We start from the raw sequence: 8,861 nt of genomic DNA, 5'->3' as shown, positions 1-8,861 counted from the left end.
TATATATGCTTTTTTAAAAAAATAAAATAGGCATTCAATATATCCTATTCTATACTCTTAAAAATTAATAATATTAAACCTTAAAAATTGTTCCACCTGAGTGCATAAAGAGCTTCTTTATGGCTATCTACTGCTAAGTAACAAATCACTCCAAAACTTAGTGGCTTAAAACAACAATAATCATTTTGTTACTTCTCATGTTATAATAATCATTTTGCTATTAGAAATTTGGTAAGAGCTTTAATTAATTAAAAAAAAAACAAATAGTGCTTTGAACAATTGTAGGTATTTTTTCTCTGCCCCCTCTCCCCCAATTCCTAAAGGGGGCTTGGCCCTTCATTTTTATTTATTTTTTTTTAATCTATTTATTTATTTATTTTTGGCTGCGTTGGGTCTTCGTTGCTGCGCAAGGGCTTTCTCTAGTTGCGGCGAGCGGGGGCTACTCTTTGTTGCGGTGCACAGGATTCTCATTGCGGTGGCTTCTCTTGCTGTGGAGCACGGGCTCTAGGGGCACGGGCTTCTGTACTTGTGGCTTGTGGGCTCTAGGGCGCAGGCTCAGTAGTTGTGGCAAATGGGCTTAGTTGCTCCGCGGCATGTGGGATCTTCCCGGACCAGGGCTCGAACCCATGTCCCCTGCATTGGCAGATGGGTTCTTAACCACTGCACCACCAGGGAAGTCCTTGGCTTGGCCCTTCTTGATCACTTGCCTCTCAGGGCTGCTCTGTGGCAGGGCAGGAAGTAACTATTCTCAGACTCAAGAAGAGATCCCCTCTTCCTTTTGGCCTTTGAGGGAAATTAGACTGAATTGTCCCAGAGAGGGAAAGAATGGAGGGCCAGGAGTCAGGAGGAAAGGAGATTGTTGAACGCTTCCCCCATGAGGGCTAGGCTTTGCAAAATCTTTGAGTGGCAAGGACCTGGGCCTCTTCCTGCCCTGGAGATGTGGGAGGGTTTGCCACATGGGTGACTGTTGGTGGCTCTGGGAGCCTGGAGCCACAGCAAGAACCTTGGAACCCTGGCAACGAGCAGGACTGTTTCAGGGGCCTCACCAGCTTGGACAAGGGGCACATTTGTGGTAGTAGGATGGATCAAATAAAGGTTACAGGGCTTTTCTCCGGCTGGACTGAGTTAGGCCAACAGGCCTTCACATGACCCTGGGGCGGGGCAGTGGTCACAGTAATTATTGAGATCGGATATCCTGCCAGCACTGTGGGATGGGGGCTTGGAACATATAAAATTTGATTTGGAGAAAGAAAAGAAATGTGACTCTGACACCTGGGGTGAAGAAGTACAAGTCGCCCTTGCTATAATATTTAGGTACAGAAAGTGAACTGTTAGTTGACGTTTCATGGCGATCACAAGCCCTGGCATCCCAGATTTGTTCTTTCAGAATTATGAGCTAGGTGCTGTGGGAAATGGCCATTCAAAATGGAACATGACCTTTGTGCTAAAATATTGACTTCTCAATATTTCTTTACTTAAACTCTTATATCTTTTGGATAGCCAGGACATCATCTTAAAAGATTAGTAGTTGAAGTTGTTCTTTCTGGCCATATTTTTTGGTAAGAAGATAAGAAAGTAAGCAAGTGTACAAAGATTTAACAAATGTTCATTAAGAATATCAAAAAAAAAAATAGAAGCAGCTTAAATAACCGACAGTTAGAAATATATTAAATAAATTATGGTTACAGCCACCCAATGGAAGTCTATGAGGCCATTAAAAATCATGTGGTAATGGAATATTTAATAGCACAGAAAGATATTTACATATATTGTTAAACAAACAAAATATATATTGCGCAACCACAGTTTTGCTTTAAAAATTATATTTATATGATTGGGAAAGAAGGATATATATCAAAATGTTTCTCTGGATGGTAACTGTTATATGCTTTTTGTTTACCTGTATTTTCTCAATTTTCTACAACACAATGATATATTACTTTATAAAAAGAAAAATAATAAAAATAGGAAAATAATTATATTTGCATTACTTCTGCTTTCTACCGAGTATCACTGCTTCATACTAAGCTTCTGTTATCATTATTAATGACTACATTTATTGAGAACTGGTCACGAACCAAGTTCTGTACATATACTGCCTCTAAGCCTCACAACAGTCCTATAAAATAAGTATCATTATTATCCACAATTTGAGACCAGAGATTAAGAAATTAGCCCAATGTAAAAGTTTGAATTACAGGACGAGGATTCAAACTCAGGTCACTCTGGTGCTAAAGCCCAAGGATACCCTCCTGCCTGTTGCCTTTCTCCTTACTACTGTGGTTACAAAGTATGTATTTAGGACTTAACTTTACCTGACTTTTCAGTATTCCCCAAGCTCCTAACTGTTTTTGAATCACAGATTGCTTTCAGAATCCAGACTTTAGAAAAATGACGTAAAGGTTAAAATGCACCTAAGGAGAAACTTTTACATGGCTCATCCATCACCCAGGTGAGATCGTCAAAGTAAAACAAAGAGAACTCCACAGACTAGCCATGCTCCAGAGACAGACTCAACAGGAAACCCAAGTAGCTGAACAAAATTACAAAGTCAACAGGTGGCCGGACACTTAGGAACTGACATCAACTCTAGGTCAGGGTAAGAACAAACGATATATGGGAGAGAGCCAAGGTTAAGTATAAAATGAGGGTGGAGCCCAACAAAATAAGGGTGGAGGCTGTCCCACCAGTTCTAAGGGCTAGCTGGTGGGGCCAGAGAAACTCTTCCCTTCTATGGCTTCACAGAGGACATGGGGTTTGGCAAGCCAGAGGTGAAAGTCCTCTGATCAGGAAATGGAGGCTAAATCAACATATAACGCCAGTGAAATGTACTGAAGGGGGACACTCAATGCCCAGTGACATGCAAATTATCCAGGCTTGCAGCACTGTTTCTCAGGCCTCCTCTCCCAGTCAGTCAATGTGTCTTCCACACCTTCTTTTATTTTTTTCTTTAACATCTTTATTGGAGTATAATTGCTTTACAGTGTGGTGTTAGTTTCTGCTTTATAACAAAGTGAATCAGCTACACATATACATATATCTCCATATCCCCTCCCTCTTGCCTCCCTCCCACCCTCCCTAACACACCCCTCTAGGTGGTCACAAAGCACCGAGCTGATCTCCCTGTGCTATGCGGCTGCTTCCCACTAGCTATCTATTTTATGTTTGGTAGTGTATATATGTCCATGCCTCTCTCTCACTTCGTCCCAGCTTACCCTTCCCTCTCCCCGTGTCCTCAAGTCCATTCTCTACATCTGCGTCTTTACTCCTGTCCTGCCCTTAGGTTCTTCAGAACCTTTTTTTTTTTTTTTACATTCCATATACATGTGTTAGCAAATGGTATTTGTTTTTCTCTTTCTGACTTACTTCACTCTGTATGACAGACTCTAGGTCCACCCACCTCACTACAAATAACTCAATTTTGTTTCTTTTTATGGCTGAGTAATATTCCATTGTATATATGTGCCACATCTTCTTTATCCATTCATCTGTTGATGGACACTTAGGTTGCTTCCACGTTCTGGCTACTGTAAATAGAGATGCAATGAACATTGTGGTACATGTCTCTTTTTGAATTATGGTTTTCTCAGTGTATATGCCCAGTAGTGGGATTGCTGGGTCATACAGTAGTTCTATTTTTAGTTTTTTTTGTTTTTTTGCTGTACGCGGGCCTCTCACCGTTGTGGCCTCTCCCATTTCGGAGCACAGGTTCCGGACGCGCAGGCTCAGCAGCCCAGCCGCTCCGCGGCATGTGGGATTCTTCCAGACCAGGGCACGAACCTGCGTCCCCTGCATTGGCAGGCGGACTCTCAACCACTGCGCCACCAGGGAAGCCCTATTTTTAGTTTTTAAGGAACCTCCATACTGTTCTCCATAGTGACTGTATTAATTTACATTCCCACCAACAGTGCAAGAGGGTTCCCTTTTCTCCACACCCTCTCCAGCATTTATTGTTTGTAGATTTTTTGATGATGGCCATTCTGACCAGTGTGAGGTGATACCTCGTTGTGGTTTTGATTGGCATTTCTCTAATGATTAGTATATAATGGAGAAAAGACAGCCTCTTCAATAATTGGTGCTGGGAAAACTGGACAGCTACATGTAAAAGAATGAAATTAGAACACTTCTTAACACCATACACAAAAATAAACTCAAACTGTATTAAAGACCTAAATGTAAGGCCAGAAACTATCAAACTCTCAGAGGAAAACATAGGCAGAACACTCTATGACATAAATCATAGCAAGATCCTTTCTCACCCACCTCCTAGAGAAAGGGAAATAAAAACAAAAATAAACAAATGGGACCTAACGAAACTTCAAAGCTTTTGCACAGCAAACGAAGCTGTAAACAAGATGAAAAGACAACCCCAGAATGGGAGAAAATATTTGCAAACGAAGGAAATGACAAAGGATTAATCTCCAAAATATACAAGCAGCTCATGTAGCTCAATATCAAAAAAAGAAACAACCCAATCCAAAAATGGGCAGAAGACCTAAACAGACATTTCTCCAAAGAAAACATACAAATTGCCAACAAAGACATGAAAGGATGCTCAACATCACACCTTCTTCTTGCTTCTATGCCCACACCCTTCCCTCCAGTCTCTCAGTCCCCATCCTAGGCCAGTTCCTCATTCCTCTGGGAAAATTACAAATCAACTATACGCCAGTAAAGATTATTAAAAAAAAAAATTGTAACAGCTCCCTTACTGATTGACTAGATTCATCTTCCTATTTAAATGCTGATGTTTGAATCCTCTTTGCCTTGTCCTGGGCGTACCTACCTTCTATGACAGGGCTTTTGCTATCTTTAATGTAATCAAGTTAATATTAGATAGTTATGATAACTAATAATGATTGAATGACTACTATTAAATTGAACAGTATGAAACTGCTTTCCCTGTAGGAGAAAAATAGTCAAAGAGGGGCAATTTCATATGGTTCAACTTAACGTGCACTGGGTGCATAGCTGTGCACTGTACAATATATTATCTCATTTAATCTCCACAACCGCCATGTAAAAGAATTCGAATTTTACAGCTAAGTAAAGTGAGGTCCAGGGAAACTGAATAATTTACACACCACCTCTTAAGCACTATGGGTATTGCCTTTTTTTTTTTTTCTTTTTCTTTTGGCCTCGCTCTGAGGCGATCTTAGTTCCCCAACCAGGGATCAAACGCAGGGTCCTGGCAGCGATAGCGCCAAGTCCTAACCACTGGACCACCAGTGAATTCCCGGGTGTTGCCTTCTTATAATAACTTCTGTCTCAACCTGCTGGCTTGTCTGGCTCTCTGGATCCTCCCTGAACAAGCTGGCACACTCCACCCATGACAGCCTTTCAAAGCTTCCTCCTAATTGAACATACTCAGTTGTCTCACCATTGATATTAACAGGAGTGATGAACAGTTGGGGGCCTGTGGAGACCTCTTCACCCAACACTGGGATTTGTGGTGGACACTGATACGCTAACCAGCCCATTCCCATTCAAGCAGGTCCTGAATTTCCAAAAAGGTGCCTTACAAAACACCTTTCCACAAATACCTCTCCTTCACCCAGCTGACTCCTTGCTGTGTCCTATTTCTTTCCTTTATTCCCCCACTTTACCTCCAAACTCAGTCTTAAAATCACCTGTGGATTTAGCAGTTCCACTCGTGGGTATATACTCAAAAGAATTGAAAACACATGTCCACACAAAAACTTGTACACAAATGCTCATAACAGCCCCAAAGTGAAAACAACCTAAATGCCCATCAACTAATAAATGGGTAAACAACATGTGGTATAATCTATAAAATGGAACATTATTCAGCCATAAAAAAGAATGAAGTTCTGATACATGCTGCAATATGGATGAACCTTGAAAACATTATGCTAAGTGAACGTAGTCAGACACAAAAGATCACATATTGTATAATTCTATTCATATGAAATGTCCAGAACAGGCAAATCCATAGAGAGAGAAAGTAGAGTAGTGGCCACCAGGGGATGAGAAAACAGATTAGTGGTGGCACAACATAACGAATACGCCAAAACCCACTGAATTGTACACTTTAAAAAGATGAATTTCCCAGGCGGTCCACTGGTTAGGACTCCATGCTCCCACTGCAGAGGGCATGGGTTCGTTCCCTGGTTGGGGAACTAAGAGCCTACATGCGGTGTGGCGCAGCCAAAAAAAAAGATGAATTTTTATGTAATGTGAATTATAGCTCAATTAAAAAAATATTTTAAAATCACCTATAATTTGAGTCACCTAACTTTTCAAAGCTTTCCAGTTTTCTTATCTGTGAAATGTAGATCTTAGAGTAGAGATTATGCTAAGTAAATAGTTCCAGCTATTCTTCCAGGAGGATCTTTTGGCGAGGCTTGCGGTCAGGAACAGAGAAGTCAGCCATTCCCGGTCAGCCCAGCCCCACTCTCAGCCCATCTGGAGTCATGCAACCAGGAGTGTTAGAGATATGTTATTCAACCCTCCTGTTTTGTTCTTAGGAAAATCAACAAAGCCTTGAGAGAGGACAGGACTTTTTTCAAGGTCATAGAATGAGTCAGTGGTATTGTTGGGTCTACAATCCTGTTTTCTTTTTTCTAGTAGAACATGTTCTGTAGGTCTGGACTACAGAAAGCACTCTCTCCTACCCATACCGGTAGCCCCTGCTTCCAATGAAAGAAGCTTCAAATTTCTTCCACTGACATCTGAAATCAGGCCCATTGAACAGGCATGTTAGGAGGTGACCTGCTACAAATACCAGCTTATCTGTACCTACCCAATAATTAGGACTGAAGTTTTTTTAGCGGGTTTGACTGTCTCATTCCGGCATATTGAAAAATGAGGTAAAAGTAGATTTCCTGCAAAACAGTTGCTTATATTCCCAGCCAGAACTAAGTCTGGTGGGCATATTATGGGAAAGGACCTGGGCTGGGCTCTTTTGGAGTTTTTTTAAAAGGGGTAAAGCTTTACCCCTATCCTCAAAGAGGTTGAGTTTGGTGAGAGTACAAATATGTAGAAATAACACAGCCTAGAATGTAGAAACTCCCATTGAAATGGAAGCAAACCAATAGTTTGGGGTTCTAAGTAAGAAAAGTCTAGCTGGAACATCAAAGACGCCATGGAAGGAATGGAATTTGGACTGGGTAGTAAGGGACAGGCTGAGGGCACAGAAAGAATGAAGGGGCAAAAGCCAGAGGGAATGAGAAACACTAAGGTGGAGCTTAGAGTATGTGTAGAGAAACTGTGCAAAACAAAGTAAGAAGGAATATTGGGGCCAAATTTTGGAGTGCTCTTAATGCCAGGGTTAAGAAAGATGGCTCAATTTTTGAGGGGTGGGGTAGCGATAAGAACAGCTTCATGCACTCTGATACAGCCTTGGAGAGCAAAATTTGAATTATTTGTCCAAACACTAAGACAGCTGCAAGCTCTTTGGGCCTGGGATTTCACTTCTAGATGTTTTCACTAAGAAATATAAATGTTCACTACAGCATTATTTACAATACTAGAAAATTAGAAACAACATAAATATCTAACTGTGGAGCAGTGGTTTTCAACAGGAGTGATTTGACCCCCAGGGGACAATTAGAAACATCTGGAGACATTTTTGATTGCCACGACTTGAGGGGAGGTGGTACTGGCATCTAGTGGGTAGAGGCCGGGGTGCTATACTACAATGTACAGGACAGCTTCCCACAACATAGAATTACTGAGCCCAAAATGTCACTATGGGGACTTCCCTGGTGGCGCAGTGGTGAAGAATCCACCTGCCAATGCAGGGGACACGGGTTCGAGCCCTGGTCCAGGAAGATCCCACATGCCGCGGAGCAACTAAGCCCGTGGGCCACAACTGCTGACCCATGTGCCACAACTACTGAAGCCCACGTGCCTAGAGCCAGTGCTCCGCAACAAGAGAAGTCACCACAATGAGAAGCCCGTGCACTGCAATGAAGAGTAGCCCCCGCTCACCGCAACTAGAGAAAGCCTGCGCGCAGCAACGAAGACCCAACGCAGCCAAAAATAAATAAATAAAATAAATAAATTTATTCTAAAAAATTGTCACTATGCCAAAGTTGAGAATATATATATATATATATATATATATATTCTCCAGGAAAATATTTTAAAATATACAAAGAATATTGGTAATGGTAATATCTGGGATTATGTTTGATTTCAATTTTTTCCTTTGTGACTTCCTGTATTTTCTAAATTTTAATCAAGAATATACAGCCAGGGGTCTCCAGACAATTGGCTCATGTGGTTATAGAGGTCGAGAAGTCCCATAGTCTTCTGTTGGCAAGCTGGAGAGCCAGGAAAGCTGGTAGTATAATTCAGTCTGAGTCCAAGCGCTGAAGGTTTAAGTCCTGGTCTGAATCCAAGAACCGGGAGTGCCATGTCCAAGGGCAGGAGAAGATGGATGTCCCAGCTCAAGCACAGGGCCAATTCACCCTTCCCCCACCTTTTTGTTCTATTCAGTCTCTTGGTGGGTTGGGTGATGCCCACCTACGGCGGTGAGCGTGAAATTCATTACCTTGTCTACTGACTGAAATGCTAATCTCTTCTGGAAACACCCTCAATGACAAACCCAGAAGTAATGTTTTACCAGCTATCTGGGCATCCCTTAGCCCGGTTGACACATAAAATGAACCATCACAAACATAATTTAAAAACATTACTAAGGAGCTTCCCTGGTGGCGCAGTGGTTGAGAGTCCGCCTGCCGATGCAGGGGATACCGGTTCGTGCCCCGGTCCGGGAAGATCCCACATGCTGCAGAGCGGCTGGGCTGGTGAGCCATGGCCGCTGAGCCTGCGCGTCTGGAGCCTGTGCTCCGCAGCGGGAGAGACCACAACAGTGAGAGGCCCGCGTACCGCAA

The sequence above is a fragment of the Delphinapterus leucas genome, chromosome 3 (genome assembly GCF_059928025.1).
Source record: "Delphinapterus leucas isolate spDelLeu-1000000601 "Yukka" chromosome 3, BTC_Dleu_Yukka2, whole genome shotgun sequence".
NCBI classification, from domain to species: Eukaryota; Metazoa; Chordata; class Mammalia; order Artiodactyla; family Monodontidae; genus Delphinapterus; species Delphinapterus leucas.
The sequence above is the reverse complement of the archived record's forward strand: the minus strand, read 5'-3'. Positions refer to the sequence as shown.